The sequence below is a fragment of the Miniopterus natalensis genome, chromosome X, assembly GCF_054644295.1.
Source record: "Miniopterus natalensis isolate mMinNat1 chromosome X, mMinNat1.hap1, whole genome shotgun sequence".
NCBI lineage: Eukaryota > Metazoa > Chordata > Mammalia > Chiroptera > Miniopteridae > Miniopterus > Miniopterus natalensis.
In genome coordinates this window covers 68,553,350-68,573,444 of record NC_142103.1, presented here as the reverse complement: position 1 = coordinate 68,573,444, position 20,095 = coordinate 68,553,350, and the positions used below count along the sequence as shown (strand labels likewise).

The window sequence follows — 20,095 nt, the reverse complement described above, 5'->3', positions numbered from 1 at the left end:
GCCTGAGGCAGGACCCACTATCATTCTCCTTTGTTAAGGCCGCACAGAAACCAGCTCTGAGCCAGGCACTCAATAAACCAGACATCAGGGGCCAGGAGACATCAGAAGGTGGTGAGACAGAGCTGTGGGAAAGCTCCAGGGTTTGGAAGAGACAACAGTGGACCCTCCAAACATGGGGACATGCTTTCAACAATTGCTCTTCCTGCACTATCAATGACCAGGGCACACGGAGCCCACAATCACTTTCGAATGCAGGAGTCACATAAATATTTAAAAAATCTTCTTGCCAGCTTTATGACCCAGGAATATAGTTTTCAGGCCCCTGAGAAACATTTCTTTGGAATGAAAACATCCAGCAAGATCGCATCCCAATCTCCTGGTTTCCATGGGAGGTTAGAAGCCTAACTTCAGTGGGCACCTGGCTCCGAGGTGCAAAACTAGCTCCCATCCTGCAGCTACAAGACATTGATTTTTCTCTTGGATAATGCCAATTGTATTAGTCTACTCAAGCTGCTCTAACAAAATACCAATACTGGGTGGCTTAAAGAACAGAAATTTATTTCCTTATAGTTCTGGAGGCTAGAAGTCCACAATCAAGGTGCCGGGAAATTCAGCTTCTGGCGAGGACTGCCTTCCTGGCTTGTAGATGGCCACCTTCTCCTATATCCTCACATGACCTTTCCTCAGTGCATTGGGATTGAGAGAGGGAGGGAGGGGGAAAGCAGGAGAACTGGGGTGGGGAGAGAAAGGAGGAGGAGAGGGGGGGAAGGAGAAAAAGGAGGAGGAGGGGGGGAGGAGGAGGAGTGGAGAAGAGAAGAAGAGGAGAGAGAGCACAGGTGAGTTCTAGTGTCTTCTTATAAGGACACTAATCTTATAGGACCTCATTTAACCTTAGTTATTTCCTAAAAGGCCACATCTCTCAATACAGTCACACAGGGTTTAGGGCTTCAATATATGAGTTTGAGGTGTGGGAGCAACACATTCAGTCCAAAACACCAGTGAACTAATACATATGGTCACCCCAGTTACCAGGTAAATTTAAGATGAACTATATGTGAGACCTGGTGATCTCAAGTCCTCTTATTTGAGGACTAGCTATGTAGACCTTGAGAACTTGTATGTAGTGAGTTATATCTGCTTGGCTATACAAAAGGGTTAGATTTCTTTCTGTCTTTGGAATCTCTTAGCAGATTGTCCGTGGTGTACATCACATTCTGGTGCAATGGTTATTCAGTAATAAAACTGTTTTTCTTCTACCTTTGTGGAGACATTTTCTGGGTTGGCAGAAGATTTCGTTCTATTTTTTGTTTCTTAGCTACTAAAAGTACTTGAGAAGAACCCTCTTAATAGTTGAGGAGAGAGGGCAAGGGGGGCAGGGAAACAGGTATCACCATTGTACACCCGTTTCAAAGAGGGTCAAATACAATTTCAAGATAGAAAAGGACCTAGGAGCATAGGGAAGCCAGGGTGGGCTTTCTTACCAACCTTCTTTTCTCTTCTGCTTTTCCTGCATTTGTCCACTCCTGCACTTGTCCATTTTCATTAGCCACATGGACATTCCCTGGAGCCATTGGAAGAAAAGGCACTATCCCAGCCTCCTGGTGGCTCCACGTGACAGTGTTGAGGTTGGTACGATACTGTGGCTAAGACAGTGGGTGCTCAAATCAAACAAAGATTCAAATGCAGCCTCTGCCACTTCCTAGCTGAGTGACCTTGAGAAAGTTACTTAGCTTCTCTGGGCCTCAATTCCTCACCTACAAAAGGTGTAATAGTACCTGGCTCACTGGGTTTTTGTGAGAATTATATATAATAATGTAGGTAAAGTACATAGCATAGTGCCCCCATACCGAGGATTTTATTTTTCATTATATTTTCCCAAGACTATATACTACACTGTCTCCTCTCCCTCCCCCAAACTCATAACCAGTTGTCGCAGCACTTTTCTTCTCTGATCTGAAACAAGGACAGTAAGGCACAAAGTTTTTTTAAAAAAAATGTCTTTATTGATTTCAGAGAGAGGAAGGGAGAGGGAGAGAGAGATAGAAACATCAATGATGAGAGAGTCATTGATTGGCTGCCTCCTGCACGGCCCTGAACTGGGGATCGAGCCCGCAACCCGGGCCCGGGCCCTGAGCGGGAATCAAATCTTGATCGCCTGGATCCTAGGCCGATGCTCAACCCCTGAGCCACGCCTGGCCAGGCACAAAACTATTATTCTAGTGTTTCTGGATTCTTAGCTTTGCTCATGCAAACTGAGTTATGCAAACTGAGTTTTTTGTTTGTTTGTTTGCTTTTCTTGTGTGGCAGAAAACAAATCCAGCAGTGACAGAGATGTGGGGAAACTAGCATTCTGGTGGGGGTGGGCACATTTTCTGGAGAGCGATTTTGTATTGTAGATCTACCTCTTGGAATCTATCTTAAGAAAGCAACCATTCGTACAGAGACCTATATACAATAACCCCATTAAAACATTATGTATAATAGGGAAAATGAGAACGATTTAAGTGTTGAACAATATTATAACGCACCTTCTGTGCGTCCATTCGATAAGATGTTTTTGAAGAATTTTTAGACAGAGGTAAGGTCCAGATGGTGGATGAGAAAATTTCAGGGGGGAAAATCAGTGCTAACCTTGAAAAACCTTACTTGTTTATATGACTGTTATACATTTAATGTAGTCCTACAACTTTAAAACTATAAAAGTATGCCAATCTGCTGACAGTAGTTCATGGTGAATGACAAGACCCAAGTAATTTTCATTTTCTTTCATTTCCTAAATCATCTTCAATTGCCTGCACTATGTGAATATTTGAACTCCAGAACCGCCCCTCCAACCCAAGGACAGAGGCAAGAAAATCTGGACGCTGGAAAGAAACTCAGATACAAAATATTAGCTCAGTTTTATTATCTTCGGTAGGCGATATTTAAGCACCAATTAAACAAGAGGGCAGAGTGCCCAAGGGCCAGTACAGGCAAACAATTAACCCCCCACTCCCAAATAAAGTGGCAACTACTGCAAAAACCGTGGCCCTAGGGAAGGATGCACTGCCTAGGACGGGACACTCCTGTGGCCTCAATCCCCGTTTTTGGGCTGAAACTTAGCACAAAACGGGGGCACGAAGTGCTGCATGGTATGCACCAATATGGAAAGCCGGTTCAGCATGGAGGCAGCAGAAATTTGCAGGAGGTCAGAGTCTTCAGCAGTTAATCGGCTAAGAGTGAGGGGAAAAGAAAATCACTTTCGAGGCGATAACTTCTGGCCTTCCTCACTCCAACCCCTCCCCGAAGGTGGCAACTGGACCTACTCCTTCATTAGAGAGGCCCTCAGGCTGCGACAGACCCGGTGCCCCATGGCCCTCCTTAGACCAACCCTTTGGTGTCTCCACATCTTTAACAGAGCGCCCCCCAAGCAGATATTTGCCCCGCCTCCTGCTGCTATTCCCACCCAGGCCCTTCTAGAACTTACATAAACAGGTCACTGCCGGTCACTGTGAGTTCCCAACGAACCATCCCGTGGTAGGGTTCAGCACCTGGGGTCAGATACCTGCGGGCCACCTCCGCATCCACGTAGGACAGGAAAGGCACCGTGAGGGCACTGGTGGAGTTAAGGTAAAGGCACCATCCACACACCAACTTTACGGTTCAGGCCCCCTTGCCTGTCAAAGGCCGGGCTTCTCCCAGACGACCCCTCAGGCCACCCGAGACCCTCCAGGATGAGTTTTCAAGGAACTCTGCACCACAGCCCCCCTCAGGCCACTCCCCATGTCTCCAGGACACCGCAGCTGCTTCCCCCAGCCACCTTGGGTCGCCATAATCCCCTTCTGTCACCCCAGAAGTCCACCCCGCTCCCACCAGCCCCGGAAGCCTATCCTGCCCATCCCCTCACCCCTTACTTCCACGGGAGGGGGGAGGGAGGCTCCTTGAAAAAGATACAACTCCAGCACTTGGCTTCCCAGGCGTCTGTCGGAGGCAGAGGCCTCTCCAGCCTGCCCGGAGTCGAGCGATGCCCCCTCCACCTGCGGAGCTACCTCAGCGGCAGCGCTTTCCGCTCCGGTGCTGGCCCGCTCTCCAGGGCCCATGGGGCCCCCTGGGCCAGTGGGTGATCCAGAACCACCCGCCATGCTGCCTGTGCGGTTGGCGTCGTCGTCCGGGGCCTGCATGGCGGCGCTGCCCACCACAAACCGGAACTACTTTTTCGCTCACCCCTGAGAGGCTAGACCCTCCCGTGAGGCCCCGCCCCCGCCCCGCCCCGCCCGCCGCAGGCAGCGCCTGCGCACACAGACCTGGAGGGGGCTCCTGGCATGGGATTGGTTCCCGCTAAGCCAGCCTTGCCTCCGACTGTCTGCCCTGCCAGGGAGACCCCGTTTCGTTTCCAGGGAGACACTGGGCTCCCTCACGAAGCCCCGCCCCTCTGTGACTGGGTCCCCGCAGGTCCTGCCCATCCTGGAAGAGAGAGGTTGGAGTGAAAGGCCCTAAGCGCAGGGCGCCGGAGTGAGTCCAGACCAAGGGGAGCATCAAGATGGGGAGAATGTGGCAGGGGAAACAGGGTCAAGCATGGCCAACTTAGCCTTGCAGGGACGCCGTGCCCAGGACTTGGAGAGGCGAGCCCTGAGGGAAAGAAACGGTCCATGTCCCTGTGGCCATTCTGTGTATCCATGGGTAAATGGCGGGGGACCGGTGGCATGCTGGGAGAAACTGGGTCCTATTCAGAAGTCTCTGGCAGCCTCAAACTTTTAGGAATCTGAGAATAAATAGTGTTTCTGAACATGTCCTAATGGGCTCCTGTCCCACAAGCAGCCAGTTCCCTCGGGCCAACCCACAAACTCGTTTCCCTTGAGGACGGGCTGTGAAAGTGCCCAAGTGCCCATGAAGACACCCGCAAGAGATTAATTAGAGCTTTCCACTCCCACGGCCTTGACAGCAGCTCCCAAACCATGCTGCTCCAGGCAGGCAATAAGGGCTACGCCTCACTCCAACAACCCCTCACACCCTCCCCCACATCAAACCACAGACTGAACAGAAACTTCAGGGGAAGCATGTGACTTCCAAGAAAAGGGGTCTCCCCAAATTGGGAGGTTGGCAGTGAGGAGTGTGGTCAGGGCTGGGCACTCATCCCCCCCTGCAGGCCCGGCCTTCACGACCTCATCTAAGCCCCATGGTATCTAACACGACTACCATCCTGTTGGGGGTCAGGGCTTCAATATACATGAATTTTGCAGGGGGAGGACCCAAACATTCAGTCCATAGCAGAGTGCTACTCGCTCACTCCATCTATGTTGGCGTGAATATTTTTAACAAGGAGCCAAAGATTGATGTGACCAAACATAGAAACAACATCTTTACTGGTTGATAATGCATGCTAGCTGTTGTGAGAGGTATGACAGGAGGAAGACCTAAGGTCTCACAGGTTCTCCCAGCTGAGGGACAGGACAGAGACAGCAAACTAAGATTTTGTGATAAAAATGTTTTAAAGCAATTCAAATCCAAACGCCCTCATTAAGCTCCTGGAATCAAAGGAGCTATCAAGGTCCAGATCTGTGATGATGGTTACTCTACTTTCTCTCAACTTCACCGTGGAGTGCCCCATTCCCCTGCTTGTGCTCCCTGCCTGAGGGACAGTGTTTCTCCAGCTGTCCTCACCAGTGGTGGTGACTGCTCATGCTCCTGTGCCAGGCCCACCCCTCACATCTCAGGTCCAGGAGGTGTCGCAGGCCACGTCTAGGTTCCTCTCTGCTGCTCTGGGCCACCCTTCTACCTGCTGTTCTGGTTGCTGTCTTTACCTAGCTCTGCTCTGTGTCCCAGAGGCTGCCCCAGGTGGACGGCACCACTCAGGAAGCTCCCTTGTCCAGACTGCCAGTTGGGCTCAGCCAGTGGAGGGCACCGACAGGAGACCAGAGGATGGGAGGAGCGAGAACCAAGGGTATTTGTACCTTCCCCCCAACACACATCCTCTGAGACTCCCTACAGTTCTGGAAGTGGCTGCATTCCTCAACTCTCACCCAGATGCAGTAACACTGATCCCTGTCCCTGCCCCTTTAGGCCCAGGCTCGTTATAGAGAAGATGGCTTTTCTTGGTGCCTGACCATCCCTTGGTGGCTGTGACATGCTGGTCAATGTTTGACAACTTGTTCTCTGGGGTGTGGACGGGGTGGGGGGATTGGAAAGTATGCATATATATGTATAGAAGTTTATTATAACTCTAGCTCTGTTATAATTCTGACTCACATAAAGAATGTGTAGTACACAATTTAAAATTATAATAAAATATAAAATACTCTTTATTGTAAATTTCATAGACTTCATGGATTCTCACGGATTGCTTTAGTTGACTTTTGCCAAACTCTTGTTTGTATCTGTAGCCGATCTGTGCTTGCAAGTGATGAGCCAATGTGGTCGTGACACGAATGTCACTTGATAATTTCATTCACGGTCATGAGTAAGGCAAAAACGAAACAAGACAGACACACATCCATCAGTGACGTGTGGAGCTTCTTTTCCGAGTCGAATAATGGTGTTGGAATATGCCAAAAGCATTTCTTCAAATTTTTATGCTATTCACAATGGAACAGCTACAGACAACACACAATTTTAAGTGCATTCAATCTCGTTAATTATTATCGTTTCCTCCATCACTTTCTTAAGTCTAGGCAATCAACAAAACAATAAGCCAAGGCCTGATTTGTACCATTTGCCAATTTCCGTGGTGTCAATATTCTAACCCTGGCCAATTTCAAGCCAGCAGCAGATGTCATGGAACACAGGGTTGGGAAAGATGTGTACTCGTTCACCATTATATAGTATTTCCACCATATAGTTCCAATAGACAAAGTTAACTACAAGAGCATAGATGACAGTAATGTGTAATAAGATAATTAGAAAGCGGTGGGTTGTTTTTCTTACCTTTGAAAGGTATAATTCATTTAATTGTAAGTTCATGTAATCAAAATTTTAATAAGTATGCAAAATAAATGACTTCTAGACATCACCATGCAGCATGGTGCCTATAGTCAACAATATCGTATTATATCCTTAAAATATGCTATGCTAAATATTCTTACCATACACACCCAACAAAATAATAAAGGGGGTGGGGGAAAACTTTGGTTGGTGATGTCTATGCCCTTGATGGTGGTGATGGTTAGCAGGTGTATGCTTACCCCCAAACTAGTACAGTTGTATACATTAAATATGCACAGCTTTTTACATGTTAAACAAACCTCAATAAAGTGGTTTAGAGAATAAAATAAGCTTCTATTATTGGCTGCTTTGAACATCCAACTCCCAAATTTTTGATGATTTAACACTCAGCTCTCGGGAGCCCACATGAGCCAGCTCCGACTCGCCACTGCTTCTTGGTCCCTTGCCCTTGCTCACACCTCTCTAGATAGTCCTCTCATTGAGCACTCCTCAGCTAAAAACTTTACAGGTTGGTCGGCACTCTAACAAGAAGCACAGCGCCCTTCCTTCCAGCCACGGACTGGATTTACAGCTAAAATACTGCATAGCCAGCTTGAAAAAAACAAGAGAAATATAGCTTATGGACATATTTTGAGTAAGGAGCACTGAAGAAACACCATAGAGTCTGATAAGAGAGGGGGAGGTGTAGAAAGGGGGAGTCCCCCCTGAAGCCTGTGCTCAGCCGTGAGGCCTGAGGGTTAGAGCCTGGAAAACTCCCTCCCCTTGGGAGTGCAGGCTGGCATCCAAAAGGTGGAATTTCAAACCTGGGGCAGAAGAGAAGGGAAGGAGAGCCTGTGCAGGGTGGGCAGAGGGAACCAGGGGCACAGTGTGCTGTGAGGAGGGGGCTGCTCCTTCCCAGTGAAAAAACGCAGCTAATGGCAGCAGCCTGGGCAGGAGAGATTCACCCCGGGTGCTGACTGCAGGAAAGGCTGTCCCTCAGGGTGTGGCTTCCTAATAGAAAGGTGCCAGAGGGCTGCACTCAGCAGTGACCTAAAGGGACCCTCTGCTTTCCTGTAAGGCATTGTGTAGAACCCCAGAAAGCAGTTGAACTGTATGGCGTAGGGAAGGGGAAGAGACACCTCCTGGCACCAGAGAGAGGGACCGGAGCTGCCAGTGGGCCGGATCGCGTCTCCAGCTGCCAGAGCTGCTGGTGGGATGCATTGGAAGTTGTTGACCTGCTCTGAAGAGAGCCGGGATAGCACACAAGGAGCTGCCCCAGCTTTGCTGAGATCAGCTGTCCAGGAGACCTGCGTGGGGCTGACCTTGTGACCCCTCCAGCTTGGATCCAAGGCGCAGGGGTGCCAGATCTTCGCAAAGCAGGTTTTCTGCCTGTTTTTTACTTTATATGTTTTTGATTACTGGTCGGCACCTCACGGCATCCAGCTTCCTGGCTTGCACTGGGGAGACAGACCAGCGAAAGCTGGGTTTTGTGCCTGCATTGTGGAGAGTTTGAACTGAGCGCCCTGTGAGATCAGCCAACCAGAACTGGGAAAGGAGGGCCGGAGCATGTCTACCTCTCCTTCAGGTGAGGAGCACCATCCCCAACAGGAAAAGGGGTGGTTCAGCTCACTGAAGGCCCAGATATCCCTCGCTGGGCATAGGAGGACATTGTAAGAGTAAGACTCTCAGGGACTATTGTTTGGGAACTGGAGGAAATGCATAAAACCCCTCCTGGGGGCCGGGCAGGCAAAGTGTTCACCAGAGTCCCTTTTGAGCAATCCCACTGAGCCCAGGCCACTGAAACTGCCCATCCAGAAAAGGCAACAGGCTGAATTAAATCTGAAACTGCAGCAGGCCGTTGTATGGGGAACTAGAATTGGGCGATATGGTAAAAATTGAGGAGTTGGCTTTGAAGCAGAGATCAACTTCCCCACAGTAAGCGCCTGACAGCGAAACCTCTAAGGAAGGGGAGCAATGTCCCCAGCTACACTTGCGGGCCTGTACCCTAAAGAGTCTTCAGAAGACTCTGGAGTAAGACCAGGCAACCAAAAGGGGGAGGCAAATAGCTGACAGACAGCCTGGGACCAGCCAACTACCTACGGACACCAGAGACAAACCTCGACAGCTCCTGACATTGGCTGACACACAAGCCTCCCAGGAGACCTGATATCAGCACACAAAACACTGAGCCTCAGACAACATAAGCTGCCCAGACGAAACTCACCTGATTGTCTTTTTTTTTTAGAAAAAAAGTAAAGAAAACAATTTTCTTTTTAAGTTTTTAAATTGTTTTTCATTTCTTAATTTCTTCTTTAATTTTTTAAAAATTTGTTTTGTCAATTCCCAGGCAGCAGTTGAAGGAGATGGTGTTCTACCACCTTCTGGCCTTTCTGGTTTATGATGAAAAATCACCAGCAATTCTAATTGTTTTCCTTTTATGGCTCCCTTAGGATCTGTTTGAGTACTTTTCTTTTCTTTTTTTAAAAAAATATATCTTTATTGATTTCAGAGAGAGGAAAGGAGAGGGAGAGAGAGACAGACAGAAACATCAATGACAAGAGAGTCACTGGGGATCGAGCCCGCAGCCCGGCCACGTTCCCTGACCGGGAATCGAACCTCGATCTCCTGGATCCTATGTCGATGCTCAACCGCTGAGCTACGCCCCGCCGGGCTTTGGTACTTTTCTTAAAAATATCTATTTTATCAGATACGGGAAGAATGCGGCACTGTGAGAAGAAGCAGAGCATGCTTGCTCCTAGACACAGACTTGATTTTCCGCTAAAATACTGCGTAACCAGCTTGGAAAAATCAGAGAAATATACTTGAGTGGACATATTTCAAGTAGGGCGCACTGAAGAAAGATCTTACAGTCTGGTAAGGGGGGAGGGCGTTGAAAGGGGGAGTACCCCCTGAAGCCTGTGCTTGGTTCTGAGGCCCTAGGGCTAGAGGCTGTAAAGCTTCCTCCCCTTGGGAGTGTGGACTGGCATCCAAAAGCTGGGATCTCAAACCTGGAGCAGAGGAGAAGGGAAGGAGAGCCCATGCGAGGAGGGCAGAGAGACCCCAGGGAACAGTGTGCCTGTGCAGACAGGACCACGCCTTCCCAGTGAAAGAAAGCTTCTAATGGCAGCCAGGACAGCAGTTTTCACACCGGGTCCTGACCATACAAAAGACTGTCCCACAGTGCGTGGCTCCCGAATGGAAAGGGCCTAGAGGGCTGCGCTGAGCAGCCACATACAGGGACACTCTGCCTTCCTGTAAGGCATTAGGTAGAACCCCAGGAAGCATTTGAACTGTATAGCGCATGGAAGGGGAAGACAGACCTCCTTTCACCAAGAGAGGGACTGGAGCTGCCAGCAGGGAAGATGGGGAATCTAGGCACCAGAGCTGCCAGTGTGGTGAATCAGGATTTTTTGACCTGCTCTCAGGGGAGCCAGGACAGCGTGCAAAGAGCTGCCCCAGCTTCACTGAGATCAGCTGTGCAGGGGAGCTGCATGGGGCTGGCTTTGCGACCCCTGCTGCCTGGTACCAAGGTGTGGGGGCCACGGGACCTCTCAGGGCAGGTTCTCTGCCCGTGTGCCGCCTGGTGCACTTTTGAGTTTTTGATTGCTGAATGGGCGTCCACCTTCCTGGCTTGCATGGGGGAGACAGACCAGCGAAAGCTGGGATTTCTGTCTGTGTAGTGTAGTGTTTTAAGTAAGCGCCCTGGGCAACAGCCAACCAGATCTCGGAAAGGAGGGGTGGAGCACTCCTAACTCTCCTGCAGGCTAGGAGAACCCCCACCCCAAAAGGAGAGGGGGTGGTTCAGTTCACTGAAGCCCCAGATGTCCCCCGCAGGTCATAGTCCTAAGGGGGAAGGGAGATAAGCTCTCAGAATGACAATATAAGAGTAAGACTCCCAGGGAGTATTGTTTGCGAACTGAAGGAAAAGCTTAAAACCCCTTGTGGGGGCTGGGCAGGCAAATTGCTTCCTGGAAATTTTTTTTGACTGAACCTACTGAGCTCAAGATGCTGAAACTGCCCATACAGAAAAAGCAACAGACTGAAGTCAATCTGAAACTGCAGCAGGCCATTGTATGGGGAACTAAAATTGGAGGATAGGGCAGAGAGTGAGGAGCTGGGTTTGAAGCAGAGACTAACTTCTCCACAGTGAGTGCCTGACAGCAAAACCTCCAAGTAAGGGAAGCAATATCCCCAGCTACACTGCCCGGCCTGCACCCTGAAGACTCTTCAGAAGACTCTGGAGTAAGACCAGCCAACCACAAGGGGGAGGCAAAATAGCTGGCAAGTGGAGGTGGTCCACAGAGAGCCTCAGATCAGTCAACCACCTAAGGACACTAGAGCCAAACCTACACAGCTCCTGACATTGCCTCATACACAGGTACTTCCCAGGAGAACTGAAATCAGCATACAAAGCAGTGAGCTGCACACAACGTAAGCTTCCCAGGCGAAAGTCACCTGAGTGACTTTTTTTTTTTTTTTTTTTTAGATAAAAGAGAGAGAGAAAAATTTTCTTTTTAAATTTTTAATTTTTTTAATTTTAAATTTTGTAATTAATTAAAAAAATTGTTTTGCTTTGTTTGTTTTCTTATATGTTTCTTTTTGGCTTTGTTTTGTTTTGTCTTTGGTTAGGGCTGAGACACACAGTTATCCTACCTGAGAGGAGAGTTCTCCCAAGAATGGGTCAACATCAATCTAGACCCAATCACAACAGGAGAGCCCAAAGAACCCACAAAAGGGACACCCACAAAAGGGATACACCTAGAGCAAATAGCTCAGGAGTATAAGGAAAACACACCTCTGGGCTCCACTGGACATACACTACAAAATCCCACCCCACAAGAGTGAGAGACAGCAAATGTATCTAATACACAGATACAAACACTAAGAGCCACCAAAATGGGAAGACAAAGAAACAACGCCCAAACTAAAGAAAAGGAAAAATAGTCACAAAAAGACCTTGATGAGATGGAGCCAAGCAAGTTATCAGAAGTAGAGTTCAGAGTAATGGTTATAAAGATGCTCCAGGAAATTAATGAGAGCCACAAGACACTTAATGGAGAGGTCCAGGAACTTTGTGAAAACATGATAAAAGAGCGAGATATCATAAGTAAGAACCAGGCAGAAACGAAGAATACGATATCTGACATCAAGACTACACTGGAAGGAATTGGAAGCAGGCTCAGTGAAGCAGAGGATAGAATAAGTGACTTAGAAGATAAAGTAGAAAAAAACACTCAATCAGAGCAGCAAAAAGAAAAAACACTTAAAAAGCATGAGGACAGTCCAAGGGAGCTTTGGGACAACATGAAGCAAAACATTTACATCGTAGGAGTTCCAGAGGGGGAGGAAAGTGAGCAAAGAATAGAGAATTTAGTGGAGGAAATAATGACAGAAAACTTCCTTACGCTGGTGAGGAGGAAGCCACACAAGTTCAGGAAGCACAGAGGGTTCCAAGCAAGAGGAACCCAAAGAGACCGATTCCAAGACACGTAATAATTAAAATGGTAAATATTAAGGACAAAGAGAGAATATTAAGGGTTGCAAGAGAGAGAGAAGCAGTGACCTACAAGGGAACCCCATAAGGCTGGCAGCAGATTTCGCAACAGAAACACTTCAGGCCACTGGGGATCGGCATGAAGTTCTCCAAGTAATGAAAAGCAAGAACCGGCAACCAAGACTGCTTTATCCAGCAGGGCTATCATTTAAAATTGCAGGTCGCCTGGCCGGACGTGGCTCAGCAGTCGAGCATCGACCTAGCATCCAGGCGATGGGGATTCGATTCCCGGTCAGGGTACATGCCCGGTTGTGGGCTCGATCAATGACTCTCTCATCACTGATGTTTCTATCTTTCTCTCTCCCTCTCCTTTCCTCTCTCTGAAACCAATAAAGATATACTTAAAGAAATAAAAAATAAAATTGCAGGTGAAATAAAGATCTTCCTGACCAAAAAAAAAAAGGCTAAAGGAGTTCAGCACGACCAAACCAGTATTGCAAGAAATGCTAAAAGGACTGCTTTAAGAAGAGGAAGAAATAGCCCGGCCGGGCGTGGCTCAGCGGTTGAGCGTTGACCTAGGATCCAGGCAATGAGGGTTCGATTCCCGGTCAGGGCACATGCCCGGGTTTCGGGCTCGATCAATGACTCTCTCATCACTGATGTTTCTATCTCTCTCCCTCCCTCGTCTTTCCTCTCGCTGAAATCAATAAAGATACATTTAAAAAAAAAAAGAAGAGGAAGAAATAGTGAGAGAGAGGTACATACACAAAGGGGGGAAATGGCATTAAATAAGTGTGTATCAATAGTATCCTTAAAAGTAAATGAAATAAATGCTCCAATCAAAAGACATACGGTAGCTGAATGGATAAGAAAACAGAACCCAAAGATATGCTGTCTACAAGAGATGCATCTGAGAGCAAAAGATTCACACAGGCTGAAAGCGAAGGGATGGAAAAAAATATTCCATGCAAAATGGAAAAAAGAAAAAAGAAAAAAGGTGGAGTAGCAATACTTATTTCGAACAAAATAGACTTCAAAATAAAGACCACAACAAGAGACAAAGAAGGTCACTACATGATACTAAAGGGATCAATCCAACAGGAGGAAATAACCCTTATAAATATATATACACCCAATATAGGAGCACCTAAGTATATAAAAAATATCTTGGTGGACTTTAAGGGAGAGATTGACAGCAACACAATCACAGTGGGGGACTTTAACACCCCACTGTCATCACTGGACAGATCATCAAGACAAAAAATCAACAGGAAAACAGAGACTATAAATGACACACTAGATCCAATGGATTTTATTGCCATTGACAGAACATTTCAACCCAAAGCAGCAGAATACACATTCTTCTCAAGTGCACATGGAACATTCTCACAAAAAGACCACATGATAGGGCACAAGGCAAGAGTACAAATTCAAGAAGACTGAAATCATATCAAGCATCCTCTCGGGTCACAATGCCACAAAACTAGAAATCGATCGCTATTAAAAAACTCAAAAATATTCAAACACATGGAGGCTAAATAGCATGTTATTAAACAATGAATGGGTTACCAATGAGATCAAGGAAGAAATCAAACACTTCCTGGAAAAAAAGGAAAATGAACATACAGCAACCCCAAACCTATGGGACACAGCAAAAGCAGCCCTAAGACGAAAGTTTATAGCACTACAGGCATATCTTAAGAAACAAGTAAAAGCTCTAAGAACTATCTAACACAACAACTAAAAGAATTAGAAAGAGAAGAGCAAGAAAAGCCCCAAAGAAGTAGAAGGAAGGAAATACTAAAGATCAGAGCAGAAATTAATGACATAGAGACTAAAAATCAATACAAAAGATCAATGAAACCAAGGGCTGGTTCTTCGAAAAGATAGATAAGATGGATGAACCTTTAGCCAGATTCACCTAGAAACAAAGAGAGGACCCAAATGAATAAAATCAGGAGTGAAAGAGGCGATATAACAACTGACCCAACAGAAATACAAAGGATTGTAAACAAATGCTCTGAGCAACTATATGCCAACAAACTGGACATGGGTGAAATGGACAAATTCCTAGAAACATACAATCTCCAAAGGTGAATCAGGAAGAATCAGAAAACCTGAATAGGCTGATAACAACTGATGAAACTGAAGCAGTTGTCAAAAAACTCCAAGTCAACAAAAGTCCTGGACCACATGGGTTTACAGGTGAGTTTTACCAAACATTCCAAGTAGAATTAACACCTATTCTCCTCAAATCATCCCAGAAAATTCAAGACGAGGGAAACTCCTGAGCTCTTTTTATGAGGCCAGCATCTTCCTAATCCCAGAACCAGGTAAAGACACTACAGAGAAAGAAAATTACAGGCCAATATCCCTGGTGAACATAGATGCTAAAATCCTCAACAAAATATTAGCAAGTCAGGTCCAGCAACACATTAAAAACATCATACACCAAGGTCAAGAGGGATTTATTTTGAATATATCATTCCATTTTCTCCTGCCTTGTAGGGTTTCTACTGAAAATTCTTTTTTTCCCCTTCTTTTTAATATATCTTTATTGATTTTAGAGAGAGGAAAGGAGAGGGGGAGAGAGAGATAGAAACATCAATGATGACAGAGCCATTGACCAGCTGCCTCCTGCATGCCCCTGTCTGGGGATCGAGCCCGCAACCCAGGCATGTGCCCTGACCTGGAATTGAACCATGATCTCCTGGATCCTAGGTCGACACTCAACCGCTGAGCCACGCCCAGCCGGGCTCTACTGAAAATTCTCATGATAATCTGATGGGGTTTCCTTGGCTGCCAGGGAATCATTTCTTTGTCATTAACTTTTGGGTTTTCATATGCATCTTGGAGAAGATCTTTTTGTGTTGACATAATTAGGTGTTCTGTTAGCTTCTTGTCTTTGAATGTCCAGCTCATTCCATTTGGGAATTTTACATTGATTATTTCTTTGAATAGACTCTCTGTTCCATTCTCCTTCTCTTCTCCTTCCAGGATACCCATTATTCTATGTTGCTCTTTCTAATGGAGTCAGATAGTTCTCATAGAATTTGTTCAGGCGAGCCAATGAGATTGCAGTCTTCCTGGCCTGCATGCTCATCCTGTTGATTCCCTTCTTGTTGATACTGCTCTCCTGTGGATTCCTTCTCGCTGCCATCCTCAGAATCCACTCAGCCGAGGGCAGAAGCAAAGCCTCCTCCACCTGTGCTGGGCACCTGCTGGTCTCTCTTCTGCACTGCGGCTGTGCAATATTCATCTACATTAGCCTCAAGTCATGCTACACCCCGGAACAGGACAAAATCATGTCCTTATCTACACCAATGTAAGTTCCATGCTCTACCCCATGATCTATAGCCTCAGGAACAAGGAAGTCAAGGGTGCCCTCAGGAGACTCTTGGAGAGCCACAACCAGATGAGGAGGCAGCCTAATGCCAGGTGAAGGGCAAAGCGGAGCCCACCAGGACTAACCTGGCGCCCTTACAAGAACCCAGTTGGCCATCTCACTGCACACCTTGCGGCTCCACTCCTCCCTCTGAGGCCTGCTCCATGGTTCTGTGTGCACCTGAACCTTAACACGCCCGTTTCTATGGTCAGAGAGATGGGACGAACCCTAAGGCTCTCCAAAATGTGACAGTTCTGGTGCGTTTTGCTGTCCCTTCATGGACGATTACACTCATCATCTGGAACACAGTCTGAGCCATGGACACTGACAGGAAGGAGGTCATGAGATGACCCAAAGAATACATTAAGGCAGCCACTTCTCTGGCCAAAGAGTTAGCGAGGATAAAACACAAGGAGCTCCCAAGTCCAAACTAGGCAAAGTGGAGAAGTGGAAACTGAACCGTGCATCTCCACAAAATGACCTAGAGATTACTTGAGATACAGCAGCGTAAACCAAAGCAGCAGCAGCAGCAGCAACACCGGGGGCCTGTGACCTGCTCCACCACCATCCGGCTCACCATCCTCACTAAGGCATTTCACTATCTGCCCCAGTCCAGCCTCTGGGCCAGGTGACTCCTCTTCCTTCCATTGGTCAAAGGGCCACTTGCTCCTGGTAGCCTGTGCAGACTGCCCTTCCTCCCACCTGACCTGCTGTGCTTGGGGAGGTGCCTCTCCAGTGTGGCCACATGTGCTTTCTCATCACCCAGCGCTGAAATGATTTTTCTGTCTCCCTGACTGGCCTGGAGGCTTCTTGAGGGCAAGAAGAATGATTAATCTCTGTTACCAGAGACTTGGCACATAATAGGTATTCAATAAGCAGTAACTGAACTGTGAGCCCCCATGAGCTACGGCATATTTTCAGACCCTGGTTGCTAACGGAATTTAAGCCTTCAATACCCTGCTGAGCTGAGGCCTCTGCGATTCAGGGACTCATGTCAGATGTAAAGATCTCAAGAGCTAAGTGCCATGGGTCCCTGAATTTTCCTCCATCATAGCACTTAGCAAGAAATAATTGTTGAATAAAGAAATGAATGAGTGATTGAGCACCTTGTGTATACCAGGCACTGGGCATAGCACTGGGGACACAGAAAAGCAACACAGTCCCTGCCCTCAAGGAGCTCAGAAATTAGCCTGGGGGATTAGGCACCCAAACAACTTTATTTAACACAATTGTCACCCACTATTCATTGGAAGGAGTGACTTGCCCCAACTCAAAACCTAGGAACACCCACATTCTGTTACAAGGGTCAGGAGCGGGGGCCTGGGTCCTTGATGACCCTTCATTGGACGACTAACCCGGCATGATGGCCATGTCCCTCTGAACTTCACATTCAGTCAACAATACATTTCCTTATACTTTAAGCCCCAAAGCCATCCTTACTGACACACAGAAAAGCACCATAAGCACCAGCTATTTCCAACCTTGCCTGCTCTCCTCGATGGGCAGCTCCTCCTACCTTCCTCATCATGCCTAGCCGATGACCCCAGCTTCGACAGCAAAGAGGCCCTCGGAGCCACCCGAGGGGCACTCCTCAGTGGGAGTGGCAGATCTCGGAGAACATGAACCCTGTAGACCATTTTTCCTAGTGCCCAGCCCTACTTGCTGTTTGGTCAGTGCCAAGGCCACAGCAAGTCACTGAGAGGAGATGGCGACAACAGAAGAATCCCCTAGAGGCACTACCCAGGAGGAGCTTACAGACCAGCAACGTCCTGGTGACAGTCCAGTGCTAAGGATGCTATGGCAAAAGATAGGCTCACGTGACTATCCAGTGGGGAGACACGATTCCACATCTTCTGGGGTCGTGCTGAGGACTGCTTGGACAAAGCACGGGAAGCGATTCCTGGCCCCGCGCCTGGCATACAGGGTGCCGAGTCAATGGCAGCAAGGCTTAGTCGGTTTATCTGGTTCTGGGTCCTTCCATGTTGTTCTCTCCCTCTCGGGCTGCACTTCCTTCAGCGCCCTCAGATGTGGGAAAGGTTGCAGCCTGGAAGGGTGTGTGTGTGTGTGTGTGTGTGTGTGTGTGTGTGTGTGTGTGTGTGTGTGTGTGTGTACACCATTAGGAAGTCCTGCAGGAAACTTAGATGGTGACTCCAGGTTGATCAAAGAGAAGGTGTGGTGACAGTTAAATTAAATCCATATGTATTTGGAGAGAGAGAACGTGGGTGAGAGCGAGACACACACTGACCAAAACAGTAGCTGCTTGTTGCTGACAGCACCCCACGGCAGCGCAGGGCTTGGCAGCACCAGGCAGGCCCTGTGCTGCATGGCCCTATGATGCCCACACACAGGGGTGCATGGACTCCCCGATATTTGGACAAGCTTAAGTGGGTGCGTCTTCTCTTATTGCTTCAAGAAATATTAGCTCCCACTGCTCTCACCCCTAAATCCTTGTCTTCTTTCAAAATAAACTAGTGGAAAATGCTGAATCTGGGTGAAGGCTAGGTGTGTATTTTGAATACTATTCTGTCTCCTTGGGTGTAGACGTGTAAGTTCCGTAATAAAGAGTTTGAAAAGGCAACAGTATTAGGCCTTCTTTGCCCAAGCAGCTCCTGTGCTTAGAATGCCTTTTCCCATCTTTTTGCCATTTTTCTCACCCTCATGCTTCCTTTAAGGCGCAGCTCTAATGTCATTTAGTTCATCACCTCTTTGTGATTACTTCCTCGGTCCAATTCCCACTTAGGGCAAGTCTAGTGGGAGTGTCGCGGACGGGACGCACACACGCAGGCACACAGACACAGGTAACCTCGGGGGAGGGACAAGGACAGGGAGTCCCGTCACTCCCAGGCAGTGTGGTAGGGGCCTGACAGCATAGGGCGCCCCGGGAAAAGGCAGAACCCCCTTTCAGGTGCGGCAAGACAGGCATAGGTCCGGTCCCACGCCCAGGGCCTCCGTGAGGGTGAGGGGTGCAGGGCTTCAGAAGTGAAGTAAAGATAACCCACGACTCTCCCCAGCATTAGGAGGCCTTCCAGAGGGCAGGGGCCCCAAGAATCTGTTGAGCTACAAACAAAATAGCTTCCAGAGTTTCAGACAAATAAGGATCTATTTGAGACCAATAAGAATAGCTACCAGGGACTTGTTAATTCAGACGGAAGCCCAAATAATGTTCCGATAAGGAGACAGTGGCCATGGGTATTTATGACAAGGACGAGGGCAGCAACTACATCCATAGGAGGAAGGCATTTCTGTTGGCGCAGAAAACATGACACAGCGATGTTTATGCTAAACAATGTTTTCAATGGTCAGTCCAGTGTCATGATATCTGCTTTCTTCTTATGTTTGTAAACAGTCCTTTGGCCGCCCTAGGCCCAGTGCAAACGTTATTGTGCCCTGTTGTAACATTGCAAAGGTTTGAGGCATAAGACATGCAAGGCAGCTCCCCTGTCATGGCAGCTCCGGCTCCATTTTAAAGTGGCTCCAGTTATATTATTGTCTGCAAATCTGTACGGTAAGAGATGATGCCAACCTGGCCTTAGGTGCACTAGGGAGGGTGGCTAGGACACAGTCAGGGGCATTGAGTAGCTGGGAGGTGAAATGAGAGAGTGGGAGGCTGTGGAAATACCTGTCACCAAGTGAGTAATGAAAGAGAGGGAAGCATTTGGGGGTGGGGAAAACACGAGGTCATTTGGGGGCTAGTTGGGTTCCAGGTGCCTGCAGGGCATCCAAGTTCGGGTGGCTATACTGATTTGAGGCTCAGGCATTCAGGAAAGATGTTGAGTATCTTGCAACTGGTTAAAAAAAAATAATAATCCTTGTTGATTTAAGCATCACCTTCCTTGAATTTATGCTCCCTGGCCCTGACACCTCTTAGACTTAGTCATTACGCATTACGCCGAATGTGTTTTTCAACACACATACTACATTCCAAACAAGTCTTTGATCCAGAAAGACAGGGGCCTTAACCACGACGCAGCCAGAAGGGTTTAGGCTACAGGTGGCGCTATGCACAGGAGAGGCTGTGATGTGCTGAGCGCCTCCTGAGTATCTAGCTGCGTGCGCGTGTATTTCTTGTTCGTGCACACGAGTTCGTATACTGGCATACTTGGAAGGATTAAAAGAGCAAAATATCATCTTGTGTAGAACTGGTGAAATGCTGATGAAAGCAAACTGTCAGTTGCCCACTAGAGGAATAACTTTCCATGTAGGATGAGCGTTATGTGTGGAGTTTGGAAAGGATTGCTTTTAGGGGCAGCTCAAAGTCATGAAGACAGCAGGGCTGTGCCGCACTGGCCCCACAGTCATCAGCCTGGGTCCCCAGGCTC

At 47.8% G+C, this 20,095-nt stretch overlaps 1 non-coding gene across 1 annotated transcript; it reads right to left on the bottom strand.

Moving 5' to 3' along the window:
- Window positions 1–123: 123 nt before the first annotated feature.
- LOC148090543 (small nucleolar RNA SNORA71) lies at window positions 124–257 on the bottom strand. Its single transcript, XR_015713754.1, has one exon. It is a non-coding gene; the product is annotated as a small nucleolar RNA SNORA71 (small nucleolar RNA).
- Between the last annotated feature and the right edge of the window lie 19,838 nt (window positions 258–20,095).